This window comes from Sebastes umbrosus, chromosome 4 (genome assembly GCF_015220745.1).
Source record: "Sebastes umbrosus isolate fSebUmb1 chromosome 4, fSebUmb1.pri, whole genome shotgun sequence".
NCBI lineage: Eukaryota > Metazoa > Chordata > Actinopteri > Perciformes > Sebastidae > Sebastes > Sebastes umbrosus.
This window is the reverse complement of record NC_051272.1, coordinates 17,014,958-17,031,799: the sequence shown is the minus strand read 5'-3', so window position 1 is coordinate 17,031,799 and position 16,842 is coordinate 17,014,958. Positions and strand designations below refer to the sequence as shown.

The following is a 16,842-nucleotide window of genomic DNA, read 5'->3' as shown; positions in this document are numbered from 1 at the left end:
TTGTTTTTACCACCACAATGATTGGGCTTCTTCCCCGAAAAAGCCCCAAGGATGTTTTTCTCCAGTTCAGCCTTTCAACTGTGTCCCCAAGGACTAACGTTGAGTCACTGACAAGTGACCATACCACTTGAAACTAACAAGATTATTTGGTTGCACAGTGTATTAGCTTTCCTTTTCTGTCTTTCTTATTTTTTGAAGTCTCCATTACCTGAGAAGACATTGTGTTGTTGTGAGAATACAGATCAGAACCTGCTCCACAAGAATATGTGACTGTAAAATAAAGGTTTATTATAATAAACAGGGAATTATGGGCAGAAAGATGTGTCACTAAGAACTGTATTTGAATTATTATTATACAATTGGGGTTGGGCGATATTGAAATTTCCCTACTGACGATATTGCTTTAAGAAAAAAAAAAACGATATACGATATTATCGTCCAAAAAAAGCTGAAGAGGGACGCACATAGATATAAATATCTATGGACTGGAGACACGTACATTGCAATACCAATAAGTGGCCACAATGAATTTGAAGTTAGCGCTGTTTTACACAATGACATGCTGAGATTAATAAATCGGATCAATCAGCTGGTGACTAGTAACTGCCCTCGTACAGTCTCGCCACCCTTTATATTTGGTTACCTTTGATTGAGGGCTGACTGCTCACCGTGGGAGGAGTTTTGGTCCGGTTGCTCTTTGTTGAAGGAGTCGGTGGCAGACTTGCGTATACTAGATGGTGAGTTTTATGATGGGAGCAGAGATTTGTGGCGTTTCCATCTTTAGTCCTGACTTATTTATCGCACAGCTTACAAATCACTTTGGTCACGTTGTCTGGCTCCCCTTTTTGGTTTGGTTTAAAACCAAAGAATCGCCCCCTTCTCCCTCTCAAACAAGCGTGCAGGAAACCAGAGAGAAAGACGTTGTGTGTTCAGCTTTCAGTACTTTTGTAGCTTCTAACAGAATCTCCGACTTCACTGTTTGTACTTTCAGATATCTGCTTTATTTTACCGTTTCGCTTTTCAGCTGCATAGGAGTCATGTTAAGTTGCTGCTGATAACCCAACATTCCCTGAATTGTTTCTTCATGATAAAAGCTTTAAAATAACAAAATAACAGGGGACTTTTATTGTGAAGAATATAGGAAATGAAATGTGTTTAACACTGTTTTACAGCTGCTCCTTTGAGTAGCGGGTAACTGTTGTAATGGAGACGTAAATCCCTGCCGTGCTGGGCTGACGCTCCGAGTCATGTATGGAAAAATCCTACAAGACACAGGAACTTGGCTTGTGTCTTGAGGAGTTGTAGCGTTTATTCACCAACAGCTTGAACTGTACATACACTGCAGTCACTCCGTCACACACACTCCCTCGCTCTCTCTCTCTGTCTCTCCCTTGAGCGCAAACACCAACACTCGCTAACGTTAAGCACACAACCTACACACTGAGTTATTCCTTAAAGCAGTTTGCTACTTGTATAACACATTTTAGTTTAAAAAAACATCTTAAAAATACATAATTCCCTGATGCTTTGCCTCGGCGGGGAGTCATCTCAGGCCCGTCGGTCTTGCAAAATACTGGCGGAATCCCTGTATTCAACATAATCGAATATCGTTCTGTTATCGTGGACACGTGAGGACCATTATCGTGGCCAATCAGTATCGTGTCTAACGATAATCTCTTATATCGTCCAAGCCTATAAACAATGCAAATTCAAATTATGTGATTCTATATTCAGTTTTTTAATACAATTCAAATTGAGCAATTCAAATATATGATTCAAAATCAGTTTCTAGTGACATATTTATGCCCATGTGCCCAGATGTGTGCGGACATGTTTATTTTCTTCTTCAGGGGTTTATGTATTGCATTAAAAGTGCATATTAATTAACACCCCTCTCTTTGTGCAGTAATTCTTTATATTTGGATTTGGTCCAACACAGTAAACTTGCTCTCAGATGCAAATGTTTATTGCTGTGTTGTTTGTAATAGTCACCTTTCATTGAACCAGCATTTTACATGCTGTGACAGTTATAGATTGCAAATTAGGAATATTTTAACTTTAAATACAGGAAGTGAAACTTAAAGGAAAACTACACCTTTAATGCAATCTGGGTTTTATTTTTTGTAGTTTTGTCATCATTCCTATTGTCTATTAAACCCACCGTTTCGGTTGCTGAGATCTAGACACATAGCAGCATCACCAGAGTCTATTGGGGCAATATGAGTCAGATGATAAGACGTCAGACAAACTTATAAATAATAACATTGTTTATCCAAGCAATGTATTTGGAAGTAGGCTATTCATTGTATGAATTGCAATTATGCCATTGTTTTCAATGCACCAACCACTTAAAGGCCAGGTCGGTTATGCTGACAAAGTAGCAAGAGTACAATAGATTTTAAGAATAATTCAACCAAAAAAATGTTTAGTGAGCAAGTCGCCAAGACAGTCCATCCGTTCAGGTCTCCCACTAAATCAAGTCTCACAAAATTATCATTATGAATGTAAAATTATCATAATGAAAGTAAACATGGCTATTGTTAGTACTCACAGCTGTCAAACTAGCAGCTTGTGGGAGGCCAGTGATACGCAATGAGTGCACAGGCAGAATGCATGCAAGTAGGCGGGTAGGTAGGCAGAGAGTCAGAGCATTTGATTTATTGATTGCAGTCACAATGTAAAGAGGATTTCAACAAATATAACAGAATATGTATGCTGAAAAAAAGTCATAAGAAAGTCATAGTATAATATGTCATAAAAATGTGATAGTATAATATGTCATAAAAAGCCATAGCATAGTATGTCATTAAAAATGTAATAGTATGATATGTCATGAAAATGTTATAACAAAGTCTTGGTATAGTATGTCCAAAAAAGTAAAAAAAAAAAAAAAGGTCATAGTGTGGTGGAAAAACTCATAGTATAGTATGTTGAAAAAATTCTAAAGAAGTCATAGTACAGTATCTTGATAAAAAAGTCAAAGTAAAGTACGTCGAAAAACGTCATAGTATAGTATATCGATGAAAAAAAACATAGTATAGTATGTCTAAAAAGATAAAAAAAAAAAAAAAAAATCATGGTATAGCATGTCGGAAAAGTCAGTATTTTATGTCAAAAAGGGTAAAAAAAAAAAAGTCACAGTATAGTATGTTGAAGAAAGTCAACTAAAACATCATAGTATAGTATGTCTAAAAAAATCAACAAAAGATCATAGTATAGTTTGTCGAAGACTGAGTCATATTATAGTATGTCAAAAAAGTCATAGTTTAGTATGTCAAAAAAAGTAATATAGTATGTTGAAAAAATTCTAAAAAAGTCATAGTATAGTATGTCGAAAAAAGTCACGGTAGGTAAGTCGAGGTAGGTAAAAAAAAGTCATTGTATAGTCGGTCAAAAACAAGTCAACAAAAAGGTCATACTGTAGTATGTCTAAAAAGTCATCAAAAAGGTCATAGTATAGTATGTAAAAAAAATTAGAAAAAGTCATAGTACAATATGTTGAAAAAAAGTCATGGTATTGCACGTCGTAGTATTGTATGTCAAAAAGGTAAAAAAAAAAAATTGTAGTATAGTATGTTGAAAAAATTCTAAAAAAGTCTTAGGATAGTATCTCGATAAAAAAGTCATAGTATAGTATATCGAAAAAGGTGAAAAAAAAACATGGTATACTATGTCTAAAAAGGTAAAAAAAAAAAAATCATGGTATAGCATAAAAAAGTCATAGACTAGTATGTCGAAAAAGGTGAATAAAGTCATAGTATAATATGTCTAGAAAAGACAACAAAAGGGTCACAGTATTGTATGTCGAAAAACATTTGAAAAAAGGAGTAGTATACCATGTCAAAAAAAGTTTGTAGTGTACTATGTCGAAAAAAGTCATAGTATTGTATCTCAAAAAGTGTAAAAAAAAGTCACAGTATAGTATGTCGAAAAACAAGTCATAGCATAGTATGTCAAAAAAAGTCATAGTATAGTATGTCGTAAAAAGTCATAGTATATTATGTTGAAAAAGTCAGTGTAGTATGTAAAAAAAAAAGTCATAGTATAGTGTGTCGAAATAAAAAGTCATAGTATAGTATGTCGAAAAAAGTCACAGCATAGCATGTCGAGATAGGTAAAAGAAAGTCATAGTATAGTATGTCAAAAACAATCAACAAAAAGGTCATAGTATAGTATGTCGAAAAAAATAATAGTATAGTATGTCAAATAAATTAGAAAGTCATAATATATTATGTTGAAAAAAATTCTTAGTACAATATGTCGAAAAAAATCCATAGTATCGCATATCGAAAAAAGTCATAGTATTGTATGTCAAAAACGGTAAAAGAAAAAAGTCTCAGTATTGTATGTCTAAAAAAGTCATAGGATAATATGTCGAAAAAATTCTAAAAAAGTCATAGTATATTATGTAGATTAAAAAAAAGTCATACTATAATTTGTCGAAAAAATTCATAATATAGTATGTTGAAATAAGTGGTAAAAAAGACATAGTATTGTATGTCGTAAAAGGTCATAGCATAGTATTTAAAAAAAAAGTAATAGTAATGTTTGTCGAAAAAGGTGAAAAAAAGGCATGGTATAGCACTTTTTACAACATATTATAATATAATTTTTTTCGCCCTACTATGCTATGACTTTTTTATCACTTTTTTGGACATACTGTATTATGACTTTTTCACTACTTTTTTTGACAAAAAAATTTTTTTAGCCGTTTTTTCGACATACTATACGATGACTTTTTTCATACAATTTTTTGACATACTATACTATGACTTTTTTTCATAAAGTTTTTTGAGAAACTATACTATGACCTTTTATGATGAAATTTTTCAACATACTTTACCATGACTTTTTTTGATTTTTCGACATACTATTCTATGACTTTTTCTTTATTTTTTTTTACATACTTTTTTAACTTTTCGACATGACACAATCTATTTTCAGGTCTAACGTCAAATGAAGAAGTTAAATACAATAACAAATACTACATCAGTGTATCTGGTCAGATAGCTCAGTGTGGTAAATATCTGGTTAGAATACTGGAGGTTGTGGGTTCAGTCCTTATGTGACACAGTGAGTTTTGAGGGCTGACTTCAAATAAAGAAGTGAAATACATATACAAACACTGCATCAGTGTATCTGGTCAGATAGCTCAGTTGGTAGATAACTGGTTGGAATACTGGAGGTTGTTGGTTCAATCCTTATGTGGCACAGAGTTTTTTCAGGTCTAACTTCTAATGATGAAGTCAAATATACAAAGAGAACAGTTTCAAATGCGTGTGGCATTGGTGGCTTGGTTGCTAAGTTCCCAGTTCTGCAGAGCAGGGTTCGATCCCCACCCTCACATTGATGCCTGGTGCCCGACAGTGGAGTGAGACGATCGTCTCCTCCCAGGGTTTACCAGAAATACAACTGGGGGGTTATGCAACAGAAAACACAGTGTCATATATATTAATGATAATAAATATATATATATTCATTATAAATAATATTATACATTACATATACATTATAGCCCTGACCTGCATGCTATATAACCCTGACCCTTACCCTTACCTTATCCTATATAATGTATAACCCTAACCCTAGCATATATAATGTATAACCCTAACCCAAACCCTATCCTATATAATATATAACCCTAACCTTAACCCTATCCTATATAATGTATAACCCTAACCCTAACCCTATCCTATATAATATATAACCCTAACCTTAACCCTATCCTATATAATGTATAACCCATTCTAACCCTATATAATGTATAACCCTAATAATTTATAATATATTCACCTCTGGTAGAGGATCCCTTCAACATCTCCTCAGCAGCAATAAAGCCTTGGCCGATGGACGTTACTGCTGGCGCCACGACCAGGTGCTCAAAGCAGTTGTGGAAACGGTCACCACAAACATTCATTCACCACAAACACCACCCCAGGAAGAAACCATCCCGTTCCTCAAGGCTTGAGAGAAGCCCCATTCCCAACCACAATGCCGACTGTCCACAGCCGCTGAGAGTGGATCTAGGACAACAACTCAAGTTCGCTGAACTTGCGTCACTGATGATGCATCCCAATGTAGTAGCAGTAAAACCAAATTTCCAATTTCTGTTGCATAACCCCCCAGTTGTATTTCTGGTAAACCCTGGGAGGAGACGCTCATCTCACTCCACTGTCAGGCACCGGGCATCGATGTGAGGGTGGGGATCAAACCCTGCTCTGCCGCAGCCAGAACCGGGAACTTAGCAACCAAGTTGCCACACGCACTTGGAGCTGTTCTCTTCATATATTTGACTTCGTCATTAGACGTTAAACCTGAAAAAACACTGTGCCACATAAGGATCAAACCCACAACCTCCAGTATTCTAACCAGATATTTACCACACTGAGCTATCTGACCAGATACACTAACATGGTGTTTGTTATTGTATCTTCTTCATTTGAACTATGACTTTTTTATATTTTTTGACATACTATTATATGACTTTTTTTTCGACATACTAGAGTATGACTTTTTATATTTTTTCGACATACTAGAAGAGAAGAAGAAGAAAGGTCCCCGAGGAGAAATTCATTCACTCTGTTATTTTTTTACATAGTACACACAGGCCCGAAATACACACACATGCACAAACAGGACTACTACATAGTGAGACTTATTTTTCCGGCATAATATACTATGACTTTTTTTCCGACATACTACTACTACTATGAATTTTTTATTTGTTTTGACTTTTTTTAAATACATTTTTCGACATGCTATACAATGACTTCTTTTCATGAAAGTTTTTGATATACTATACAATTACTTTTTTTTTTTTTTTACTTTTTTCAACATACCATACTATGACCATTTTTCAACATACTATATTATGAGTTTTTATGAATTATTTCGACATACTACGCTACGACTATTTTTCCACATACTATATTATGACTTTTTTAAACATACTGTACCATGACTTTTTTTTTACATACTAAACTATGACTTTTCTTTCAACATACATATGATTTTCAGCCATGAGGAACGCGATGGTTTTCTTCCTGGGGTGGTGTTTGCTGGACTGAATGGCTGTGGTGACTGTGTCCACAACTGCCTTGAGCACCTGGTTGTGGCGCCAGCAGTAACGTCCATCAGCCAAGGCTTTATGGCAGCTGCCGAGGAGATGTTGAAAGGAATCCTCTTCCAGCACACAGAGGGCAGGAAGGTGTTTTATGTGTGAAGGTATTTTATATTTATTTCGTAACAATTCAGTAGAATTTATTACAATTTCTGGTTTTCTGTTGCATAACCCCCATGTTGTATCTCTCCAAAGTCCTGTGAGGAGACACTTGTCTCATTCTGCTGTTGGGCACCAAAAGAAGTCATAGTACGTCTAAAAAGCGATAAAAATGTCATAGTATAGTATGTCGAAAAAAGTTATTAAAAAGTCATAGTATAGTATGTCGAAAAAAGTCAAAGGACAGTATGTCGAAAGAAGTGATAAAAAAAGTCATAGTATAGTATGTAAAAAAAGTGGTAAAAAACATAATAGTATAGTATGTCGAAAAAAGTGTTAAAAAAGTAAAACTATAGAATGTTGAATAAAGTCATAGTATAGTATGTCGAAAAAAAGTGATTAAAAAAGTCATAGTACAGTATGTTGAAAAAAGTGATAAAAAAGTCATAGTATACTACATCGCAAAAAGTCATAGTATAATAGGTTGAAAAAAGTGATTAAAAAGTCATAGTATAGTATGTCGAAAAAAAGTCAAAGAAAGTATATCGAAAGAAGTGATAAAAAAGTCGTAGTATAGTATGTCAAAAAAGTGGTAAAAAAAGAAAGTATAATATGTCATTCCTGGATATGAAACTGAGAGATCAAATCCTGCCCTCACACTTCTCTAAGTTTTCAGGATATCTGTTCTTTGTAATGTGAACAAGATCAACAATGATCACCTAATTTCTGACCAAATAAGTGTCTCAGCAAGAAAAGTTGAAAACTACAACGAAAAGTCTGAAGTGAAAAGATCATATCCCGTCTCCCCCGTAGCTAAACAAAAGCTCTATGAAACAGTTGTCAAATGTCTCACATCAAATAACTCGGGATGATAGAAGAGTAGTCTGAAGACTGGAAATTGTATGTTTGATCCTTATGAGGCACAGTGAATTTTGAGGTCCAACACTGAAAGGGAGGACAAGCGAGTATGAGACTATTGCCTCCCATTGTTTCGGAGAGATAGAAGGAGGAGGTTATGGAACAGACAACCCAAAATGTTTCCTAGGGTCAACCTGACATGGGGTTGTTGAGACCTCTTGAGTTCATACAGTGGACAATGTGGATGAAGTGAAGAAACTCTGCCGCCCTTAGTTTTGGCCTGGAACTCTGACGTCATCTGGGGAGAAAAGAAGAGAAGGACGACATAAGAGCTTGCATCACTTGCATTTAATTTATATAGTGCCTCTAGTCTACTGAACACCCATTCACACACACATTCATACACTGGTAGGGCTCTCATGCAAGGTGCCACCTGCCATAAATACTCATTCATACACAGCAATTTGGGGTTAAGTATCTTGACCAAAGACACTTGGACATGTGGACTGGAGGAGCCGGGGATCGAACCGCCGACATACAACATTTTGAATGCAGCCCTTAAACACGTAACAGAGTATTTATGGACTGTGGTATCCATACATTTACATAAGTAAAGGATGTGAGTACTTCTTCATTTGCTGCCTCTAAGGTATGATTCATGCTTTTAAAATGGATTCACTAGCACTAAATCCCAGACTGTGATGTTTTTCAGCACTTTGTATAAATCCCTCACGTTTTTCTAAATTCATATTCCATACAAAAACAACAACCTCACCCTCAGTAGACAGGGAGCTCATGCTACTTTATATGACCTGAAGACTATATGCATGATGAACTCCAACTCAGCTATACCAGCACATATGCTTTTTTTTTGGACTGGTTGAGTGTGCTTTACATATTTTCACTTGAATCATATCTTAAGTAAATCAATATGTCTTTCAAGCATGGCCATTAACAGAAACGTCCTTTCATTCCCTTTTTCTCCATCAAACCACACTAATCCTGATTTACACAGTTTAAAACCTTGGCCACATCCCTTACCTTCCAAGGAGATAGGGTAATTAAATTGGTACTTTTTACAAGTCGTACTCAATAAATCTGAATAAATTAACAAGGCATTACTAAGACTGCTACATTAAATTTGCATAGTGTGTTTAATGAATATGCAACTGCAAGTGAAAGGTCTGCTACTGTGAACTCTTGAAATTAGCATAACTACTTCCAGCATGTTTCTTAAATAATGCTCTCATTTGCACATCACTGAGTTGGCTAATTCTAACTTCAGTCAGTGTAGCCTCATAATTAAGACTCTTGCTTTAATTTTTAATGAAGTTTATGTTACATCAATCCTGACAGTAATGAGAGGGACATGGAAACAAAAAGGCTGCTAATAATTAAATTCACCAACCAGTTTGAGGCGTAGTAATTCCTGAGGAGAAATTACATGACTAATTATTAATTTGATATTCATACCAATTCCATGGATAGACTCACATAACTGCTCATCCTGGTGCCAGTTATGCTGAAATGCAAAATGCCTTTTCACTGCCCCCATGACTGGGAGGTCTCACATGGATTTTAGTGCACAATTAATCATGTTGACACTCACGATTAAATGCTTTTTATTGGTCCCGATTTATTAGGCCATATTACCTGAGTTGGTTTAACGCCTGTTGAAGTCTGTCAGTGAGATGAGGACATAAACAGTGTAATGATTGAATAACAGTGTTGATTTGAGAGCTCAGTTCAGAACTGGAGCTGACTTTCAGCACTTTGATTGAACCAAGAAAATACTAACTTAAAAACGGTCTCTCCCTCCCAGTCGCGGCTGTTAACTTTCAGCATTAAGAAGTTTGCTTTAAATATTCCCAGACTGTGTTTGTACAAGACTACAAGACTTACGACTCATAGAAAACTTTGCACACCGAGATGGCAAGAAAAGTCCAGAAATAAAGAAACTGAATTCAGACTTATTTTGTGAAATTTTTCATTTGAGTCAATGACCATGTTTACCTTTATTTTCTGTTTTTGATTTATTGTTTTTTTTTTTTTTTGTTTGCAGTTTTCTGTTTTACAATGGACGATTATTCACTGCATTTTGTCACAACATAAAACTACAATATTTAATATGTAAATTGTTAAAATATGCAAATTTTAGCTTTTTAAATGGCATTTTAGCTTATTTATTAAGACCAATATACAGAAATTTGTGATGTCATGTTTGTTTTATAAGAAAGTTTGTATTTTCTCTTAGAGAAAGGAGAGGAGGATATGAATTGTGGAAAGCTATGTAGATGTTGTTTATTGTGAAGACTGATATGTGCATCCTTTCAAATAGAAACATTAGATATATGCAGTATCTGTCAGCTATATGAAAAATAAGAACCTTTCATATAGAAAGTGGACATATTTCCACCAAAGCTCTGAATTGAACATGATAACAGTGTGTAAAAGCGTAGTGCGTCATTATGATTTGGTATCTGAACCCAGTTGCGTATGAGAAGACTTAGAGATGTAGTGAGAAACAGATACTTTTGATCAAAATTGTTCTACATGCAGATCCTCTCATCTTAGTTGTCACGACAACTGGCTATCCAGCTGAAAGTTAATTATTTGGGATTGTAATAGCTTTGGTTTAGGCAGGGGAACTGAACATTTCCCCAGCTGATAAGGCTGTTAATACTCTGTGAATACAGTTGCCGTGACCGATAAAGATTTCTCCTGGCATGCAGCGGTACTTGACATTTCATAGGATTCTTCCTGTGCTTTTTTTCCATCAGTGCATTGTAATAGCGTAAACCCCAACTCTAGATTAAACTTGTTTGATAGAAATGTAATTGCATTCTTTTGTGTGCATGCAGTCTGTGTGTATTTCCCCATCTATAATTCAAATGCTTTGTCACATCTGGAGTACTTGCTCCTGAACAGGTCAGAGTCAACAACATTATTTTCAAGTGTAGCCCCTTAAGGGTCTAGTAATCAACACCACAGTTCATCAGTTCTATTACTACTATCCTTCAAAAAATACACCGTATCGTATATATCAGCCACCGCTTCAAGAACCCTTAATCAACAGGATTTCAGACACATAAATACATATTTCTCTCTAGATATTAGCCATGCTTTCCAAGGTCCTTGGCCGCCAGCTAGGGGTTGCATTCTCACACTGGCAGTGTCAAAGCAGTCTGGAGGAATAATAATAATACAGAGTCGGCACTGTGCCCTTCCTTATGAGCATGCTTTTATAGACGCACAAATATTCAAGCCTCGCCTTAATTAATATGACAAAATCCTTCTGCAGGGGTTGTTTTCAGTGCCCTTTTGATTAGCCGTGGATTAACAGGACCTTTGTGTTTTCCTCACTGCACCCATGTTTTCAGCACAGGTTAGCTCCCCTATTACTAAACAAATGAATTAGTGCCTGGAAATGTGTCATGCATATTACCTTTCAGCAGGAGGCACATTGAGCTGGTCAACCATAAAGGAGCAGTGCAAAGCGTATACCATGCAACATCGCTTGTTTGCGTTTCTCTTTAAAGCTCTTTTGTGATTTACTGAGGCTTGTTTATGCTTAGCAATGCAAATGTGAGTCTTACAGCAGCATATATCACACACCAATTAAAATATATCAATAGAAGTGGCACTTGGTGATTGGTCATTGTGGTAGTCACCCAGGAAAAAAAGGACTGATCACTGCTTGGGTGGCTGCAGTCCTGTCTTGTAAAATACAAATACAAAGTGACATTAAAACAAAGTACAGACCCTTGTCTTTAAAATAAGATGAGATGTAGGTCAGAAAGAACAATTTAGGTGTTTGAGTTTGTCTCTCTTTTGCTTTAACAACCGGACGTCCACACATGGATTACATTTTCAAACTTTTCTATTAACATTTCCTGTGATATCCTTTCATTCTGTTACCTTCCCCGTGGGTGTCCCCATTATCAGCCGTGTGTTTTTTTGTTTACGTGTGTTGTAAACACTCCTGTATTGTTATTGTGTATTGTGTTGTTCTGGTCTTTGGCTCCGTTAGCCACCTCCTTGGAGACCAGGCATTTCCCTGATGTATAAGATGAAAGACAGAACAAAATGCCCCCTCATTTGGTCCCAGTTGGTTAAGCGCGTTCTGATCACTGCCAAGGTCTGGATGAACATAAGCCACACAAAAGGGCCGTGCCTTCCTCACACAAGCTCACAATAAAAAAAGGATTTGCCTCACTTAGACGCTCTTACACGCTAAACCCCCAAAGGAGAGACGTGTTGGTGGCGTTGCCGAGGACATGTCTAACAAAACAACAATGTCAACTTTCTCTGAATTGATCCCGGAGTTCAAAGCTTTTCATCCCTCACTATATCCCATACCTTTACAAACGTCATTAATTTGGGGCAAACAAGTCAAAGTTAATAACAGTTTTCCACCAGTTTCTCCACAATGAAAGGATAATAGTAAACACAAAAGGAGAGGTGAAAGGTTAAACCTACAACATTGACCTCAAGAGGTTGTAATTTCACTTAAAGTGACCCAACATATTGATCCATTTTATGCTCTTCAGTTAATATGTCACCTGTCATCTGGGTGTGTTGTACATCAGCGTTTAATGACAACACAGTTCAGGGAGCTTTAAAATCCTCCCTCTCTAAACATAGTATACCTCCAATAATATCACTTCACCCTGTGATCCTTGCTGCACAGATTCATCCACCTCAAAGCCTTCCACCTCATTTTTTTCTCCTCTGTGAAAGGTAACTCTTTGTATGTGATTGAACTACAGTATGATAATTCACACCTTCTTTTTTTTGCATAATTGGCCTTTTATCTTTCTGCTTTACGGTGAAAGTTCACTCTTCTGTTGAGTTTGTTGTTAATATATTATGATCTCACATTGCTTAATATTGCATTATTCTCTCATTTTCAACAATATATACAGTAACTGAGAATCAGTGTTCATGTGAAACTAGTTCATTATACGGCGATGCATATAGTAGTGAGGGCTTCTGCGTGTTCTTCTCAATATTGAAATGGACTCAGTCATATTGTTATTCTGTTTTCTCCTCTCATCTTTCTGCCCATTTACATTTTTTTCCCTGTCTCACCATCTTCGCAGCGACTTTCTTCTTGCTCTTTGCTCCTTCCCTTTCATATCTGTCAGCTGGCTAAGTATCATGTGCAGTTTAATAGGATGATTTGTTGTTACGGAGTCATCTGTCACCAAAAGCTAAATGATGAAATGAGAGTGTGAGCGGCACTGTCTTGTCTGTAATGAATTATGCAGTGGGTCAGGGGCCTCTGTTTTGGTTACAGTCGACAGCACAAACACGGACCTCAGGTAGCACACTCATCAGTCCTGCTGTTTCTCACCATATGGAGTCAATGAACTGGGACAGCCCTCCTACACACACACACACACACACACAGGCTTCACATGCACACTCACATGCGCCTGCAGATACAAATTCATAGTAATGCACAGTAGATAGATGGATAGATGTGTTTTATATTGTCCAAAATTGTCATATTGACTCAAAATAACAGTGACTCATTTAATTATACTTATAAAATCAGATAGATAGATAGATGGATAAATGGATAGATGTGTAGATGGATAGATAGATAGATAGATAGATAGATAGATAGATAGATAGATAGATATAGATATATTAATTATACTTAAGGCAAATGCAATTATATATAGATCATATATAGAGATACATAGATCATCAACCATGTGTCCCCATCTGATGGTCACAGAGTGAAACTGCTGCCTGAGAAAAAACTAGTCCAAAAAAAAAGAATAAAAGAAAATTATATTTAAAAAAAAATCCTTAGTGTCTTGGATAATTAATTAATTAATTAATTAATAATTATAATTAATATATATATATATAAATAAATAAATATCGGCATAATGGTCAACATTTCTTCCTTTTTCCACGTCTTTCAGTATTTAATTGGATGAAACTACTCACAGACAAATTGAATTAGATGTTCCCGCCTCCGTACAATTGAGATATCTGTTACAGATGATGTGCCGTATAATGAATGCCTAATTTATGTAATTAGACCATTAAGCATAATCCAAGCATATGTTGTAAATGCCCTGAGGTCTTCTTCCAGGTACTCCCTCTGATGTCACCCAGAAACAAACTAATGGGGCGGGCTGCTGCGAGCACTATAATCCCGCTGTTTGATAAAATAAACAACACGAAAAAATACATTCACCATATTTATATGATATTGAACATAGAGATTATGCTTTTATTCTGATATCCTTTTTTTTTTGGGACAAAAATTAATATTGTGAAGATGGCCTTTACATTGCCCTGTCATATATATATATATATATATATATATATAGGCTAAATTTGCCATTGAGGAGGTTCTTGTGAGAGCCCTCTGTCTGCTAATTAATTGTCATTCTGCTGAATATTCATACCTTCATCATCAGCGCGTCCTTAATTGCACCGTAAAACATCTCTGGGGGCTGAAATCACCACGGACTTAATTAGCAGCTCAGGCCTATTGGTTGAGTTGGAGAGTCACAGCAGACAACAAACTCTACCTGCTTTCACTGAGCGTGTGTTTGAACGCAGAGGCTGCAGGTAGAAACAAAAACAAATCCCCTTTCAAATCTATAGGCCTGCTCGAGATAATCTGCGTGACAAAAAAAGAAAAAAAAAGAAAATTGCTGTAATTTACACTCACAATTCAGTGGGATTATAAATGTTTGTTTTAAAGATGCGAATTTGTTCACCTCTAGCAATGATTTGTCTATTTATAGGTTGATTAGTGGCCTAAATATACATTGCCTGCAGTCAGCAACCTGCCAGCTCTGTAGGGGGAAAAAAAAGAAATCAACACAAAAATAATATATTTCAGCACCCCCAAAAAAATTGTAGACCTACATTTTCCAAAATATATATATAATATATATATATATATATTTTTTTTAAACAGAGTTTATTTCTGAATTTTGTTAATACAACTCTGACAATCCATTGCACAAACATGTTTGGACTGATAGATATCCCACTCACCCCCCACCCATGACAATACCCAGAGGGCACTGTTATAAAAAAAATTATAAAAATAAATATAAATAAATAGATAAATAAATAAAACAAAATAAATAAACATAAATCATGATAAATTGTTAGAGGTCTAGGACATTACACCCTATCATCTAGGGCACTGACATGCATAAAACAAACACAGGAGTGTAAAAGAAAATCACCACAAAAAATATATATTTCAGCATCCAAAAAAAGTGTAGACCTACATTTCCAAAATATTAAAGCTTAAATAAAAAAAATGTTTTATTAATTAATATTAATTTTGAGCTCACCCTTTGGAATAAATGTTAACAACAATCCGGTTTAAATTTCTCTTAATCGTTCCCTGAAAGGCAGATTATTTTTTTTCCCCCTCTCTCTCCCTTATAGGTCTGGGTGGCAGCATATCTCAACTCGATTCACTGTGACAATATTGTTTGGCTATCATTCGCTGCTTTAGGGATGAATGGCATCGATCCTCTTTTAACAACATTTGTTTCCTATTGTGTTCTTGGTGGGTGCAGCAGAGGAGGGCAGACGTGTGAAAGTGGCTGTTTGATTCTCTTTTTCATCCCCATGACCTCAGCTTTTGTGTCTCGTCACCCTGGGAATGTCACGCCTCACTACTCTACTTTAAGATGTTTCAGAAAGTGCCCTTTGTTTTCCCCTCTTTTTTTTTGTGAAAAGCTCACACAAAATTGTTCTTGGTGGAGGTCCCCCCCTCCTCTCCTGCTATAAAGGATACTTCAGGCTGAGGCACGGTTCACAAGTGCAATGCAATTTGGCTTATCCCAACCTTTGTTCGGTGTTTCTACAAATGACCAAACATAGTGCAGACTTGATCTACTGCTGCTTGAACTCGGGGAGTTTTGGGAGCAAGCTAAAAAAAAAAAACCTATTCAGATTCAGAGTCATGGTGGTATTTTTCAGTGTGTGCATTCGACGTGGGACAAAAGGTCTACCAATATCCCATAACCCTGAAGCTCAAAAAGCCACACCGTCTGTGTGTGAGAGGAGAGAGAGAAAAAGACTCTTACTGCTCCTCTGTGGCTGGTTATAATGCGAGTGTTGCAGGTCAACTTGCACTAAACTTGGCAGCATGTTTTGCAGTGCAAACATGAAGAAATAAAAGTGACTTTTAAAAGATTTTGCCATTTCAAGAGGAAATTGTGTGATTAAGAATCGTGCGTAAAATTCCAGAATTCATTCGAAGGATTCTCTGCATGCGTCAGTGCGCTTTTTTTTTTAACAGCTCACATTAATCACATTTCTACAATCATATTTTTTTTGTTGCACGTATAACAAAGTCAGTCTGACTGCTTTGTATACGGACATTTTAATCTGAGGGAGATAATATAATAATATATATTTTTTTTGTAAAGGAATGAATGAATGAATAGAGGTGGATGTCAGAAGATGTTTGGCACTTGGCAGTGTGTTGTCATTATCCGCGCAGTGTGTTTGGAGATGGGTCGACTGGGCCACTTCCTTTTGGACAAAACCTTTTCAGCTGAACATTAATGGGAAATGACAGGTGTTAAAAAGGCACTCTGTATAGGAAAAAAAAAAAATCAAGAAATTGCACGATGGAAGATTTGGACTAGAGAAACTTCAACCTATAGACACAAAAAAATTAGACTTTTTCCTAATTTCTATTTTTTTTTCTAGAATAATGTATTGCCTCTTAGAATATGAAGGAAAAAATAAAGAAATTGCAC

General features: G+C 35.9%; 1 long non-coding RNA gene across 4 annotated transcripts; it reads right to left on the bottom strand.

Moving 5' to 3' along the window:
- Nucleotides 1–8,073: 8,073 nt before the first annotated feature.
- Nucleotides 8,074–16,296, bottom strand: LOC119486095. 4 transcript variants are annotated; one of them, XR_005206454.1, is made up of 5 exons: nt 16,162–16,296; nt 14,827–14,904; nt 14,509–14,668; nt 14,042–14,255; nt 8,074–8,375 (listed from the first exon to the last, which is right to left on the bottom strand). It is a non-coding gene; the product is annotated as an uncharacterized LOC119486095 (long non-coding RNA). The 4 variants fall into 4 exon arrangements; XR_005206453.1 differs by lacking the exon at nt 8,074–8,375 and adding an exon at nt 13,547–13,837 and having other exon boundaries at nt 14,778–14,904; XR_005206452.1 differs by lacking the exon at nt 8,074–8,375 and adding an exon at nt 13,547–13,837 and having other exon boundaries at nt 14,509–14,726.
- Between the last annotated feature and the right edge of the window lie 546 nt (nt 16,297–16,842).